The sequence below is a fragment of the Ipomoea nil genome, unplaced genomic scaffold (genome assembly GCF_001879475.1).
Source record: "Ipomoea nil cultivar Tokyo-kokei standard unplaced genomic scaffold, Asagao_1.1 scaffold2422, whole genome shotgun sequence".
Lineage (NCBI taxonomy): Eukaryota > Viridiplantae > Streptophyta > Magnoliopsida > Solanales > Convolvulaceae > Ipomoea > Ipomoea nil.
Genome location: NW_017618850.1, coordinates 1,785,866 through 1,803,256, shown reverse-complemented (window position 1 = coordinate 1,803,256; position 17,391 = coordinate 1,785,866). Strand labels below are relative to the sequence as shown.

Here is a 17,391-nt window from a genome sequence, read left to right as displayed (position 1 = left end):
GAGAGAGCAAGGTGTCTCAGATTGAATGCTGGGCTCTCTAAGTGTTTTTAGCAGAAGCAGTGAACATGGCATGTTACTTGATCAATAGATCACCACGGACATCACTTGGTAGCAAGGTTCCTGAGGAGGTTTGGTTAGGTAATCCTGTAAGTTTTGATCACTTACGAGTTTTTGGTTGTCCTAGCTATGTTCTTATTCCAGGTGATGAGAGATCAAAGTTAGATCCCAAGTCGAAGAAGTGCATCTTTTTGGGTTACAAGAAAGGTGTAAAAGGATATAAGTTTTGGGATCCTGCAACCAAAAAGGTGGTGATTAGCAGAGATGCAGTGTTTGATGAGAATTTCATGTTCCAGCCAAAGAAAGAAGATACACTAGTCGATGGTTCTAGCACAGTAGAGGTGGATGTAGGTCGTGTACCTTTGAGTGAGAAAGTAGTTAATCCACCTACGATTGAGACTCAAGAAGTTGCAGATTCTACATCTGCAGCAGGTATGAGTTCAGAAAATTTACAAGATTACAGTTTGGCTAGAGATAGACTGAGACGCACCAATTCAAACCACCTAGTAGGTATGGGTTTGAGGATATGGTTTCTTTTGCACTTCTTGTTTCTAATAATGATCCAGTTACCTTTCAAGAGGCTATTTCTAGCCAGGAGAAAGATAAATGGATGGTAGGTATGATTGAGGAGATGGAGTCTTTACATCATAATCATACTTGGGAGTTAGCTCAACTTCCTCAAGGAAAGAAGGCTATAGGGTGCAAGTGGGTCTATAGGAAGAAACCACCAGTATCAGAAAAAGAAGGGAAAGGTTTAACGCTAGGTTAGTTGCGAAGGGGTTTTCTCAACAGAAGGGGATAGATTATGATGAGGGTTTCTCTCCAGTTGTTAGGCATACTTCTATCAGATTAGTACTTGCTTTGGTAGCCATTTGGGATTTGCATTTGGAACAAATAGATGTGAAAACTGCTTTTCTACATGGTGATCTAGATGAGCAAATTTACATGAAGCAACCTGAAGGGTTTGTTAAACCCGGAGGTGAGCATCTGGTTTGTCGACTCAAGAGGTCTTTGTATGGGCTGAAACAGGCTCCACGGTAGTGGTACAAGCGGTTCGATGCTTACATGATTCAAATTGGCTATACACGTTGTGAGTATGAATGTTGTGTCTATGTTAAAAGCCTTGGTGATGGTTCTTTTATTTTTCTGTTACTGTATGTGGATGATATGTTGATTGCTCCTAAGAGTATGAATGATATTACTGCATTGAAAGTGTTGTTGGGTCTGGAATTTGATATGAAAGACTTAGGAGTTGCACAGAAAATTCTTGGCATGGAATTTCACAGGGATAGAGGTGCAAGAAAGTTGTGGCTAACTCAACAGAGTTATGTAGAGAAAATTCTTGACAGGTTTGGGATGAGTAAGTCTAAACCGGTTAGTACCCCTTTGGCTAATCATTTTAAACTCTCATCCAGTCAGTGCCCCCAAACAGTTAGTGAGATTGAAAATATGGCAAAGGTTCCTTATGCTAGTGCAGTTGGCTGTTTAATGTATGCAATGGTTTGTACTCGACCTGATTTGGCTCATGCTGTTAGCCAAGTTAGTAAGTACATGTCTAAACCTGGGAAGCAGCATTGGGAAGCAGTTAAATGGATTCTCCGGTACTTAAGGGGCACTATGGAGCATGGTATTGTATTTGGGAGTTAACAGAATGAGCATGTACTCATGGGATATGTGGATTCTGATTATGCTGGTGACATGGATAATAGACGTTCTACAACAGGGTATGTTTTTACTCTTGGGGTGGTCCTGTTTGTTGGAGATCATCAGTTCAGTCTATTGTAGCTTTGTCTACAACTGAAGCAGAATACATGGCTGTGACTGAGGCAGCTAAAGAGGCTTTGTGGCTTTCAGGTTTGATTAAGGAGTTGGGTATTGAGCAAGATGGAGTTCAATTACACTGTGACAATCAAAGTGCCATTTTCTTAGCTAAAAATCAAGTATACCATGCCAAAACCAAACATATTGATGTAAGGTTTCATAAGGTCAGAGAGTTGGTTGTTTCTGGTGGGATTTTGTTGCAGAAAATTCATACAAGTGAGAATGCAGCAGACATGTTGACAAAAGCAGTTACTAGTGACAAGTTCAAACATTGTTTGGACTTGTTGGGTGTTTCCAAATGTTAAATGAACATGGTGGTCCTAATCCAGGGAGACTATGAGATGAGTTTTTTCCCCTAAAGGGCTTATTTGCGAAGGTGGAGATGGTTAGATAAGTATTTTCTCCTAAAGGGCTTATACGCCAAGGTGGAGATTTGTTGAGTTATCTTTTTCTCCTAGAGAGCATATTCGCCAAGGTGGAGATTTGTTGTGTTTGTCTCATATAAGGATTAGAAATATGAGTTTGTCTCATATAAGGAATAGGAGTGAAAGGGAGATTATATGCCTATAAATATAATCAATGTATCTCATCACCTTGTACACCATCACAAATAATAAGAGAATACTTTCACTCCCGTGGATGTAGGCACATTGCCGAACCACGTAAATCTTGTCTTCTTTACCTTTCTGCCATTATTATTTTCTTGTTCTTGTTAATCTCAACAAATACTTACTTGAGAACATATGGGGCTAAGTATACAAATTTCTTCCCAGACTGCATGGTGGCATTTATATACGATTTTCTGTCCTCCATATTATTCATTTGTGGTTGAATCCAATATGAATCTAGGAAGCCATACGTGTTTTTTGATGCCAACTCAAAACTAATGTAAATACCCCTATTCACAAACACAACCAATTACATATATATTACCATCTATATAAATATAAAACTATTATGAATAAATAATACTAAAGAACTTATTACCTCATAAAGAACTGAACTGGAGAAACATCGATGGTCTCCATTTTTAAGAAACGCATTATCTCATCACTTGCAAGGTGCAAGTCATAGTCAATGTTGCCCATAATACCACGAGCCACATGGACCACAAGATGGTGTTCAAAACGGCGAGCAATTGAAAAAGCCTTTTTGCATCCATCAGTCAAAGAATCTGGATCAGCTATAGTGAATTGTTGATGTACGGATTGCACACCCGATTGAAAAGTCAATAATCTGCATGCCATGTTAAGTTCTTCGCATCGCTTGGATTTGCAAACATGCACTTAAATCTTGGAAGAATTTGGAGATACCACAAAACTTTAGCTGGTGGACTTTTCAAACGTACTTTACCACTCTCTCTTGTTTTATAACGAGATGCCCCACATATTGGACATGCATGCAAGTCTTTGTAATCATTCCTAAACAATATGCAATCGTTAGGGCAAGCGTGTATCTTTTTGTATCCCATACCCATCGGACACAACATCTTTTTGGCATCATACGTACTCTTGGGAAGTTCATTACCATTTGAAAGCATATCATTTACTATTTTAAGTAACGCAGTAAAGCTCTTGTCACTCCACCCATTCCCAGCTTTCAAGTTGAATAATTTTAATACAACAGATAATCAGGTATATTTACTACACCCTGGCCATAAAGGTTGTCTTGAATCATTCAATAATTCATCCAACTCATTTTGACCGATTGGTAAACTCTTCTCCAACATCGCGAAACATTTCATCCAACCGATCTTCAAACTCATCATCTTCATTGTCAACATACATGTTAGATGTTGTAGCCACATCGCTTTCACCGTGCCAAATCCATTGTGTATAATATGGATTAATCTCATTAACGATTAGATCATCATATATGTCCTCTTCACCTAAACTTTTGTGACTACAACATTTCGTACAAGGACAGAATAACCTCTTATTACTATTCGGAAAAGGTTATTCTTTGCAAACTGTAAAAAATTTCTAACTCCATCTTCATATTCCTGACTAAGTCGATTAGCTTTCATCCAACTTTTATCCATCACAAGCCAATCTAAAATAATAATAACCCTAGTTAAACATTTGTTTACACTATTTTAACAAATTTCTATAATAATAACTACTACAACAACTACACTAATTCTTAAAATTCAACATATATATATATATATATATATATATATATATATATATATATATATATATATATATATACAAAATAAATCCTAAATTTTCAAATATCAACACAATTCCATTTCTATTTCACAAAGGGCTTTATCTATTCCATTTTATTTAGTATTTAGTATTTAGTAATTAGATTCCCAGCAGTATCCTTTTATCTTCCCTCTAAATCTGCATTTTTCAATGAATATCTAACACAACCAATAATCACTATACTACAAGAATCTTAGATCATCAATTCTTTATAAATCAATAACAAAACCTTATATAAATAGCAAATAACTTAGAGCAGTAAGAAATTGAAAGCCAGATATATGTTAAACTCTACCTCAACACGAATGTCACATAATGCTTTCAGAATAACCACACGAACAGCAGGATCAAGTGCACTGTATGCATCAATTTCAGCCCTAAAATTTTAGAAAAATTCAAAAATAACCAAACTTAATTTGTTAAATAATAAAGACTAAATACGTCTGAATTTGAACTTGCAATGCATGATCACTCAACCATGTGAATATGTGATGCTATGATAGGTAATTCCCCCTATGCAATGTTGGAAATTTATACAGTTACTGACTCAAAATAATTTTATTATTTCTCCAGTGATAGATATATCAATCAGGATATATCTTATTTTATGGAAGTTGAGTTTTAAATCACAGCAACTTCCATGTAACTTCTCCAAACAGATATATTTTTCATCTATAAATATATTGGAGAAACATCTGATAGGGAAATGCAATTTACATGCATATTTTATAAGCAATTATTTTGCAGGAAACCAAGATACTTCACAGGCTTACATCTCTACAGGGAATTCTCAAACAGAGCAACTTGAGAATTTCATTCATCTTCTTGTATCCCATAAGATTAAATCTTGAACCTTGTTGCTTTTATAGAGGGAGATTTAAAGCTTATAGGAAAGTGATTACACGCCTGAAGATATCAAATGATCCAGTTTTTGTTCCCTGTTGTATTCTGTATTATTGTTGTATCTCAAATGTATTACAGATTACAAGCACTTTTTCGGAATGAGATTCTGAATTTGTTGATGAGAGGATGACAGAAATCACTTTTGGGTTTGTCATTGTTTATTGTACAAGAAGATTTTCATGCGGTTTTGCATGGTGTTCATGGCATGCTATGTACATGTTGTACATATGGTTTGAATACATGCTATGAAGTTTCATTTCTGTTTGCACTCAAAATCATGGGCATATCAAATTATGCCAAGATGATTAGTGAGATGTGAAAATGATTTTATATAAATAAATCACTTTGTTAGCCATGATTAATTGGCATGAGAAGATGTGTACTTCCCTAGAGTGGGTGTGTGGTTTCAGCGTGTCAAAGGCCATAATTGATGACCATTAAAGCAGATACAAGTTACAGGATGAGTTCAGTACAATACCTTTTATATTTTTGTATCGGCCTCGGCAGGTACGTAAGTTTTATTTTACTTACTGGTTAAATTCTGGATCATGTCTCGAAGATATGCATTAGATTCTTTTGACTTTTGCATAGTCTGATAGATACAAGGATATGTTTATGCATGTGTATAAATTAATTCTATATTGAGACTCTGTCTCAGTTGCATGCATAGTATACAAGATACATATATAATATGTTGGATCTTGAGGTGCTATAAATATGCCAAATTCATATTAATTTGGTGATATTAATTTATCTATTGCGTTCTGCATGGTTACAAAAGTTGTGGAATTGTTTTAATGTCCTGCATGACATTATTGATTATTTTAGCACACAGATGTTTTATCCTTGTGAAAGCCTGAAATATTATGTTATATATATTTCTGGTTAAGGGAGAAAGCCTTTGAAAATATTCTGTGAACTTTCTGTTACAGGCAGAAAGCCTTGAAAATATATTGGTATATTTCTGATGAAGGGATATGATACAGAAAGTTTTATGCATGAGGCATGCATAATGAAATTCATAAAATTTATGAATGCCTTTAACACAAAGTTTCTCATTTTGAGAATGCGTTAAAATTCTGAAAGCCAAAAAGTTTACTAGTTTATCTAGTATGGCTGACAATTAGCAGTGAAAAGAAAGTTTAAATTTAAATCATGGATTATGATTTAAGTTGATATGATTCTTCAGTTTAGAAGAAACATGAAAAGTTAAAAGCTTAAAATTAAAATCGTGTATTCTCCAAAGTTGATGTTATCTGAATAGAGGAGGTTTATTCTCCAAAGTTGATGATGTCTCAAATGGAGGAGGTTGAATTTTTATTTTAAGAAGTCCACACTGCTAATAAGTTCAACATGATGATTGAAATTCTTGGTTGTAGAATTTGCAGGATATAAATATTTTTTGACTAGGAACCTATTAAGTGGGTTCCGGTATAATCAATTAAATATTTTATTTCACCAGTTCATTAATAAGATATTCAAATTCTATCTATCATCATGTTCAGTTGGCTAAGTGGATGAGATTAAAAGGAATTTTGATATACTTGAGTAAAACCACTAATTATGGTTTAGTATATTTAATAGAAATTTCCATCCTGAAAAGATATTCTAATGCCAGTTGAATATGTAATCATGAAACTTGTTCCTCATTTAGTAGATGGATATTTCTGCTTGGAGGAGGTGTTGTTTTATGGGTTTCTAAAAGCAAAGTTGTTTTTTCAACTACGGCATCTGAATTTCTTATGTTGGCTTTGACATGAAAGAAGATGATTAGCTAAGGAATTTAATTATTTAGATTTCGGTTTGGCCAAAACCGATGTCACCAGTTTAGTACATTATGACAATGCTACTACACTGGCCATATCATATAAACAAGTGTTTATAATGGCAAGTGAAGGCACATGGGCTTGAGATTTTTAGCTATGTGGAAAATCCTAGGTAATAGTGTTGTAGCACTGTGTTGGTCCCAAAAGAGGTAAGGTGAAAGTCTAGAGGGGCGGGGGGTGAATAGACTTTCAAACTTTTTCGCACAGCACAACAATTGCTAAGCCAGAGATAAACCAAAACTCTTAACTAGATTGTTAGAGTATGGTGCACAGCGGAAATAAATAAACATAAAGTGTGTGTGAGATTGTGTGAGCAGTATATCTCGTGTAGAGCGAATATGTAAAGAGCGGTAAGTAAAGAAAGCAGTAAAGAACACAAGACAATTATAGTGGTTCGCGAGGTGGTGTAATCCTCCTACTCCACTTGCTCTTATCTCCAAGAGAAATTCACTATATCTACCACTTCTTGGTTCCAAGATACAATGAATTTCCGTGATCTAGTGCTTTGATCACAAAGCCCGCACTAATCACGCCCAGTGACACCACACTGCTGCTTCGGGTTTCACGTCGCCGCGCTACTATCCCAGGATTTCACGACTCCGCGTTACTTTCCCCCCGTCTTCCACACTCCGGTAGAAACGTATCCCGTGATCTGGTGCTTTGATCACCAAGCCCAAACCAATCACGCCCAGTGCCTCCGACACTGCTGCTTCGGATCTCACAGCTCCGTGTGACAATTCAGGATTTCACAGCTCCGTGCTACTTTCCTCCCTTCTCTTGTTTTGCTCCAAAACAAGTGTTGTCTTGCTTCCAACTTCTGAGACTCTGTAGATGATCTTCAATGATGCGTAGGTCTCTTTGATGAAGATAAACACTCTGGAATGATTTCTGTTGATAGCTCTGAGTGTTTTCTCTCTGTGAATATATCAAGTAAAGCACTTGATATTTTTGCTCTGCTTTGCTCTGTTTAAGAACTCTTAGAATATTTCTCTTTGAGGCTCTCTGAGTTCTTTTTCTTTTCTCACTTCTCACTTGAAGATTTTTGGTATGCTCTGTACCAAATGAGATTTTTGCTCTATGCTCTTTCAAGCTTAATTGCTCTATTCGTTCCCCTTTGATGGGTTCGAATTTTCTCAACTGCTCTATCTCTTTTCAAGTTCGTGTTATGCTCTTCTGCACTTCAAGTCTTCATATCTTCATCATTTTATAGCTGGTAATGAGAATCTGTCTGTTGGAAAGAGACGCTCTCATTTTTGAAATCTTGTATCTTTTTGTCAGAGATCTTATCTTATCTTCTGCAAAGATGTCAGAAAGGATAAGCTAGCCGTTGTTAGAGCTTCATCTCCATGTAAATGGGTTCTTGAACTTCATCTGATATTTCCTCTGGTTTTACGTTGAGTGGAAATATCTGGGTGTAGAACGGCTTCTCTGATTAGCTCTGAAGTGGTCCTTGTATCTTTGGGATTTAAAAATATTCATCAATTTAATCCCATACTAGTTAAACTAGTATTTTTCCTTGTGAGAATATTTTCACTGTAAGTTCATCTTCATCTTCTTCATTCTCACGTCTGGGTGTTCTCAGACTTCAAACTGGCTTTTCTCCATTGTAATTGGCTCCCAATTGACTTTGACTTGCGTGCTTTCAATTGCTTCCCAATTTGAATTACTGCTCCTGGTGCTTTCAATTGCTTCCCAACAATTTGAATTGTTGACTTTGCGTGCTTTCAATTGCTTCCCAATTTGAATTACTGCTCCTGGTGCTTTCAATTGCTTCCCAACAATTTGAATTGTTGACTTTGCGTGCTTTCAATTGCTTCCCAATTATTTGAATTGTTGACTTTGCGTGCTTTCAATTGCTTCCCAATTTGAATTACTGCACCTGGTGCTTTCAATTGCTTCCCAACAATTTGAATTGTTGACTTTGACTTCAATTGCTTCCCAACAATTTGAATTGTTGACTTTGACTTCAATTGCTTCCCAACAATTTGAATTGTTGACTTTGACTTCAATTGCTTCCCAACAATTTGAATTGTTGACTTTGACTTCGAAATTGGCTCACATACTTCTCCTGGTATTGAATTTCATCTCAATTCAATTCAATTTATGTCTTCTTTGAATCGGTCCCCAACTTGAAATTGCATCCCATCTCCCATCTTGAATTCTCAATTCAATTTGATCTCCATGTCTTCTTTGAATCGGTCCCCAACTTGAAATTCCCATGTGAAACTTCGGTCCCCAACAATTTGATCTCCATGTCTTCTTTGAATCGGTCCCCAACTTGTAATTCCCATGTGAAACTTCGGTCCCCAACTTGAAACTGGCTCCCAATTTCTCAATTGCTATGAAATCGGCTCCCAAGTGCAACTGCATCTCAATCGGCTCCCAAGTGCAACTGCATCTCAATTGCCACTTGTAACTAGCGCCCAACTCCATCAGATTAATTTAATTTGGCTTCTCAAATTTTACCTTGTAAAATTTTTGATAGTGAGTTTTGAACTTGAGCCATTTCACATAACATATCAAGCATCATCCACTTCTTTCGTACAGTTTTTGATTAAATCTCCAATCACATTTGATGTACTCCTTTCTTTCCATAGATGCTTGATCTCCAAGTCAATTTCATGCATTCTTCCAACATTAATTTTCTTCACGAAAATTCTTCTGGGATATCTTCTTTGAGTAGCATTGACGTGATTTCATATCATTCATCTTCTTCTTCAATTTGTCATTTTCTCCAGACAAATTCTTGATTTTAGGCTTTATATCTTCTTCTTCTATTTTTCATCCATCTTCCTCTATTTTTCTCTTTTCATAATTAAATAATTTCCCGATCTTGGTCTAAGACTCTACTAGACCTATAAAATAAAATTGGGGGATCTACAAATACAAATTTGGCATATCAAAACCATTACACTTTATTCCTAACAATTTCCCCCCTTTTGATAATGCCAAAACCTATACTCAGTCATTGGCTTTAAGTCTTTGAAAAATAATCTTTTTACTCAATTTTATTTTACAAAGCCAAGATGAGTTTAACAGATGGTTTTCTAGACACAATCAAAAGAAACTTGTGAATTAAATTTTTAGACAAGCTCCTAAACGCATCTTGAATTATTTTTATTTTGATCATCATCAATTTTTAATTTTGTCGTGCGTTTGGCATATTTCTTGTCTTTTAATTCACGAAAGTCTAATTACATTAAACAAATAAAATTAAAGACTCAAAATAGACCATGGGAAATATTTATTGATATATTTCGAATTTATAGAGAAAAATGCAACAGAGATTCGAAAATAGAGAAAATATCAGCTTAAGAGAATTTTCAGATTACCTTCTGGGTTTCTTCACACCAGAGTCTTTCTTCAAAATTTCCTTGACATGTTCTCTGAGCTTGAAGAAATCATCTTTGAACTTTGCATTCTGAAATTTCTTTGTAAGCTGTCCGGCCATATAGTGTCCATAAGCTTCTTTGATATTGTTGCCCGGAAGAACTCCGTTTTCCCACCATAAGACACATTCTTCGAAACTTCTTTCTTCTCCAAGATTCATGCCCATATTTCCGGTGAAATCTCTTAGTTCATACCACATCTCGGTTCTTTTCCTTTTGCCTTCTTCTTCTTTATTCTTTTTCGAGATCCATTGGGCTTGATCGGCTGCAGGCCATTTCTTGATCATGCTTGGTAGATTTTCCTTAGTCCATATTGTTGTCTGAGTGGCGGTACCCTTAGAGCATTCAAACCAGCCACGCTGTTCAGCAACCTTTGATGTACTCGTACCAAGACTAGGATTCGCGAACTGAGCAAAACCAATCTGAGATGGTCCTTGTGAGGATTGTCCGCGGCTTCGGCCTCTACCTTGAGTAGACACTACTGGCTTTTGTTGGCTTCCAAGAATAAATTCTTGTTGTTGCAAAGCCATGTGACTGAGAATTTCCTCCCCCCTTTTGGCGTTATCAACCAAAAATGCAAGGGTCTTAAAATCTCGATCTTGATTTGCCTTCACAGTTTCAACACTGTTGTGTGTTTCAATGGAAACGGTTTGCACGTTGTCAAGCTTGTTTGTTGTAACTGCGAGTTCAGCTTCAAGTTTATTGATTCGGCTTTCTTGATCTTGAATCGCTTTGATTTGTCTCAAATGACGTTCGTTGTTAATCTTTTCAGCTGCTTCACGTTCCTTCTTCATGAGCTGAATCACTTCAAGTAAGCCTTTTGTCAATTCTCCTTTCAAAAATTCTTTCTGCTTTGTCAATCTGGGTCTTCAAAATATTTTGATGCTCCATTAATTCCTTCAGATTGACTCGTGTATCCGTGTGTTGTTGATCTAGCTTTTGGTTTTGTTCAACCAATTTTTCTCCAATTGTTTGACAAACAACATCACTGGATTCGGCCACTTTGGCAAATAAGGATGAAAATATGCCATCATCTTGATCATTCATCTGCCACAAAGTTTTAAGGGGATCCGAATGGACTTCTATTCGGATCTGTGAGAACAACTGTATCAATAAGTTGCATCCCTTCTTCTTCAGGTGATTCGGCTTCTTGGTTTAGATCACCAACCTGTTCTTCTAGGACTTCTGTTCTCGTGTAATTGTCTGCAAATAATTCTTCATTTTCTAGAACAGGGTCCATGGTAGGCATGGTAGACTCGGTATGGTGTACCGGCAGTACACTAGATAAATCCTTTGTGATTTGCAGTCTATTCTCAGTAGCAACTTCTACTGCAACTTCCACTGGTATATCTCTTCTTCTTTCTTCTGACACTTCTCGTACTTCGGCTTCATTGGATCCCACAAGTTGGTCATTGCACTCCAGATTCACATTAGTTGTTGTGGGGGTCAAATCAGACATTAATAAAGAAGCATCATGGACTTTCACAGGTATGTCCATATGATTTTCAGTACTTATGATTGGTACATCAATGAGTGCCGTCCCTTCAGTTCTTTCATCAAAAATTTCATTATCCCCAAGAGATGTGTTACCTGGATAATGATGTGTGTCATAAACTGACCTTTGCAGAGCTAACTGAAGTGAAATTTCATTCTGTCGTTCTTGTTCGGCTAAACGGTCTTGAGCCGTACTGCCTCCCTTTATTGGTGCTTTTCCTTTTTGTCTGGCTGCCTTCTCGTGTAGCTTCATGTGATAAACTTGATTTAAATCCATGTTGAGTGCATCTAGCATCACGTTCGTTCCGCACCATTCCAAGGAAAAATCTTCACTCCGTATCAAATCTGGGGTGATTTTTGACATGAAAGAATGATATCTTTCAAGTTTTCATTCTCTCCAAGTTTGCACCATTATCAATTCTTTCAACAGCTCCGGATCATCTTGAATGAGAGCTGAGTCAAAAACTATGGGTCCTGCACTTCCTTCGGCTGCAGATTGACTCGAGAGTCTTCTTTGTAGATCACTCGAAATTTGCACATCAACTCCTGCAAATTCCATTCTTGTAGTATCGTCAACACCTTCGGCCAACACGTTTGGTTCGGCATATTTGATCGGAACAACTGCCATAGCCGTACTGATGGCTTCTTGATCTCTTCCTGATCTATTGCTTGATCCCATTTGATTACTTGAGGTTGAGATTGCTTTGCTGTTTCTCAGTCTGGAACTCTGAGGTGTTTTTGAACTTGTAGAGCTCCCACCTTCTTGTCCTCTTCTCTGGCTTGACCTTTTTCCAAAATTAGGACTGAATTTTCTGAAGAGAGCTCTGTAAATTCCAATATTTTTGTGTTTTCTCATTGGAATTGTCTTCTTCCTTAGCAGTTCTCAATGATGAGACCATATCCAACATTTTGATAGAATCGATCCACTACAGCAGGTTTCTTCATTGGTTTGGCAGCATGAACAAAAATAACCATCTTCCTGTAGATAAATTTTGCCCATTTGAATTTTATTCCTTTCATGATTCCGTCCATCAGGCACACTGTCGATGCAGTCAAATCTTCAGTACTTCCCAGTTTGTGTTCAAGAATCTTGTAAATCATGTCCACTAACATCTCATATTCAAACTTCAATACATTCTTATGAGCGGAAACATCAGAGAAAATTGGAGCCGTAGGATCACGAATCTCGTTCCAAAAATTTTGAACAACATAGCTGTGAGATTCTGGCATTATCTGAGATTCAGGAAAGTTGAAGCACTTGTGTATGTCATCTTCAGTGATCGAAACTTCTGATCCTCCAACTTTAGATTTAATCGAGTCCTTTTCAACGACTGCATGTAGATAAAATTCGGCTACATCTTCTTCAAAGGTTCCAAAGTAGTTGTAGGTGAAGAAATCAAACAGTCCACAGTCTTTTAAAGCTTGAAGAATTTTCTCGACCGTGTCCTTGTTGGTAGAACGTAGTCTGAAAAACTCAGGATTGAGTACCATCCCATTCGTCACTTGTTGCGAGAGGGCGAAAATAGGATCAATTTGCTTTCTTCCAGATTGGGCCATGATGATCAGATCGATTGATCGAGGAGAGATAGTTTTAGAGAGTTTTCTGATTTTCTGAAGGTCTTGAAAGAGTTTTTGAGATAAAAGTGAGGGGTTTATATGAGGAGGATGACTCGAAGGGGTTTTTCGAATTTAAGAGAGAGAGATGGGACTTCTCAATTGTACCCTTTGGTTGAGGTGTGTCGATTGAGTGAGTTTAGGGTAGATGAGTCATCTGATAGATAGTGTTACGAGGAAAGAGAAAATGTCATCATGAGCAGACAATAGCATTTAATGCTCACACCTCTTTAGAAATACCCAATGCACGTAAGGTGTAGAGGGTGGAGATTTGAAGAGACACTTAGGAAGGATTTGGGTTCTGATCTCCTTGAGATTTGTTTGTGGGGATCGATTAAGAGAGTAGATTTCTGACAGGCGAGATGGGGGTGTCGATTGAGAGAGGGGGTAAATCTTGTTTGGAAAGATTTGATTTAGGAGAACATTATGGGCGGAGGTTTAGGTTGGGTGGAGGTTTAGAAAGGGTAGGAGTTTATGGGTGGAGGTTTGATGCCCAATTAAACTCTAATTTTCCTCATTTATCTCCTGATTTCCTTCTCAAATTCGTGTACCACAAACATAATAACACTCAAACATCTCGTTAGTAGCAAAAATTACTCCACAAATAATTAATCACACATACCAATTATATTAAACTCATACATGGTAATTTCCAATCAAAAATTAAACACATTTTAGAAAATTAACAAGATTAACACACATATTCCTAAATTATAATTAGAAACAACTTTATATAAAAAGCACACAAATCAGATTCCAAAATATTTTAGAAACTAGCAAAAATATTAACTTCTAGATTTCTAAGACATTTTATTGCAAATTATATCACATATATTGCATATATACGAAACACATGTACAATTAACACTTTAAATCACATTTTGCACATAACACATATATATTATTAAACAAACACGGTAAATCATTTTTAGAGCAAATTGTTCATGCAAACAAGTTAGTTAATTTACAGAAACATGAACACATACTCAAAAACTGATTAACACATTAAAACATGCAATTTTATACAAATTATCAAATAAATCACGAATTGCATATTTTATCAAATTAATTTGCATGGCATATGATCTCACGTTAAATAATACATGCAAATGCACAAATAAATTCCTAACACATATTGCAATTTTATCATATAAAAATTTCGAATAAAAACATGCATATAAACACATAAAACAATTTATTCATATAGAACAATTTATTTTGAGCACAAGTATCAATTTAAATAGAGAGATTAAGTCCAGTGATACTTAGCTCATTTCGATCATTCCCAACTCGTGCCTTAAGGTAGAAAATCTCGTTTCGCATAAAGGCTTCGTGAGAATATCAGCAACTTGGTTTTCCGTAGGGATATATTCAATCTTCAGATTTTTCTTTTTAACGTGATCCCTTATAAAATGATGTCGAATGTCGATATGTTTGGTTCTTGAGTGAAGCACCGGATTGTGAGTGATAGCGATTGCACTAGTATTGTCACAATAAATACTAACGTTATCACAATTAACTCCGTAATCCTTCAATTGTTGATTCATCCACAAAATTTGCGCACAACAACTTCCTGCAGCAATATATTCGGCCTCGACGGTACTAGTTGCGATGGAATTTTGCTTTTTGCTGAACCTAGAAACAAGCCTTCCCCCCAAGAACTGGCATGTCCCGGAAGTGCTTTTTCTGTCTATTTTGCAACCTGCAAAATCCGCATCTGAAAAACCCGTTAGAGTAAAATCTGTACCTTTTGGATACCACAATCCAACATTGATTGTGCCTTTCAGATATCGTATGATCTTCTTTGTTGCGGTGAGGTAGCTTTCTTTTGGGTTTGCTTGGAATCTTGCACACACGCCCACAGCATAAGAAATGTCCGGCCTGCTTGCAGTAAGATATAGAAGTGAACCAATCATTCCTCTATATTTTGTTTGATCGACATCTTTCCATCTTCATCTTTGTCTAGCCTTGTTGATGTGCTCATTGGAATTTTGATCGATGATTTCCATCAAGGCCAAACTTCTTTATCAAGTCGCGGGTGTACTTTGCTTGATTGATGAATACTCCTTCTTTCAGTTGTTTGACTTGTAAGCCCAAGAAGTAATTCAATTCACCCATCATGCTCATTTCGAATTTATTCTGCATAAGCTTCGAAAATTTCTCACACAAAGAATTGTTAGTGCTTCAAAAAATAATATCATCAACATATATTTGCACTAATAAAGTATGATCACCATCTTGAATTCTAAATAGAGTTTTGTCAACAAGGCCTTTGGTGAATCCACAGCTTATCAAGAACATTGACAAAGTATCATACCAAGCTCGAGGTGCTTGTTTCAACCCATACAATGCCTTTTTAAGTTTGTAGACTTTATCACCTTCGCCTTTTACCTCAAAACCTGGGGGTTGTTCGACATAAACTTCTTCTTCGAGTAGACCATTCAAGAATGCGCTTTTCACGTCCATTTGATAAACGGTGAAATCTTTGTGTGCGGCATAGACTAGGAAAATTCTGATTGCTTCAAGTCGGGCTACCGGTGCAAAAGTTTCATCAAAATCAATTCTTTCTTCTTGAGAATATCCTTTTGCGACGAGCCTTGCTTTATTCCTAACAATCACGCCTTCTTCGTTTGCTTTGTTCCGGAAGACCCATTTGGTTCCTACAACATTGTGGTTCGCCGGTCTTGGAACAAGTTCCCAAACATCATTTCTTTTGAATTGATCGAGCTCCTCTTGCATAGCATTTATCCAATCCGGATCATTGAGAGCTTCGTCAATTTCTTTTGGTTCAATCTGAGATAGATAACACGTGAACAATGCTTCCATGGTAGATGATCTTGTTTTCACGCCTTCATGAATATTCCCAATAATTAATTCTGGAGGGTGATTTTTGAGCCATCTTAAATCGGGTTGAAATGGGTGCATGGTACTGGGTGGATCCATTTGTTGTGTACTGGGAGAGTTGGTTCGAATTTCCACATTTAATTCTTCTTGAAATTGATTACCAACTTCACATGCAACTTGATCACACATTGGAACCGTACTGCATCCTCATTCCCACGTGAGGCATCACTCCCAAAATTATTATTAAAAGAATTTCCAACTTCTTCTAGATGAGGGATGGGATTTTCTAGAGAATTAATTTCCAACTCATCCATTCCCTGCAAAACATCATCTTCACACGTATCATTAGTATCAAAAATCAATATGACACTTGTTACCATTTTGTGCAATTTCTTCGTCCAGTGCATCATTCTTGATCTGTGATTTTTCATCAAATACCACGTGTATGGATTCTTCAACCACCATTGATCTTTTATTCAAAACTCTGAATGCCTTGCTGGTCGAATATCTAGAAAAATTCCTTCATCTGCACGCTCATCAAAAGCTTTTAGATGCAATTTATCATTAATATGAATAAAACATTTGCATCCAAAAATATGAAAATAATCAATATTTGGTTTTCTCCCTTTATAAAGCTCATATGGCGTCTTCTTGTACTGCTTATGGATCATGCTTCGATTTTGCGTGTAACAAGCAGTGTTGATAGCTTCCGCCCAATATCGTTTCGGAAGACCGCAGCACTAATCATCACTCGTGCGGCTTCTTTGAGCGTCCGGTTTCTTCTTTCGGCAACACCGTTTTGTTGCGTGTTCTTGCGGCAGATAATTGATGAGAATTCCATGTGAATTGCAAAAAGCTTGTATAACTCCATTCACGAACTCGGTTCCGCGATCCGTTCGTATTTTTTATATTGCAATTCTTTCTCATTTTGTAGTTGCTTCAACAGCTTCGTAGAACTTGCTCAACTTCATTTTTCTTCTTGAAAACACGGTCCAAGTGTACCTGGAAAAATCATCAACAACAACGAGATATATTTCTTACACTCACACTTATTGGATCAACCGGTCCAAATAAGTCCATATGTAGTAAGCTTAGCGGTCTTGACGTTGACTCGTGTGTCTTTGATTTGAATGATGATTTGATTTGCTTTCCGCGTTGGCATGCATCACACACTTGGTCCTTCTTGAAGATAATATCTGGCAAGCCTTCTACTAGATTCTTCTTTGCAAG

The 17,391-nt window shown here is 36.7% G+C and overlaps 1 long non-coding RNA gene across 1 annotated transcript; it reads right to left on the bottom strand.

Annotated features, from left to right (window-relative positions):
* Positions 1-202: 202 nt before the first annotated feature.
* Positions 203-481, bottom strand: LOC109152505. Its single transcript, XR_002049394.1, has 2 exons — positions 418-481; positions 203-291 (listed from the first exon to the last, which is right to left on the bottom strand). It is a non-coding gene; the product is annotated as an uncharacterized LOC109152505 (long non-coding RNA).
* Between the last annotated feature and the right edge of the window lie 16,910 nt (positions 482-17,391).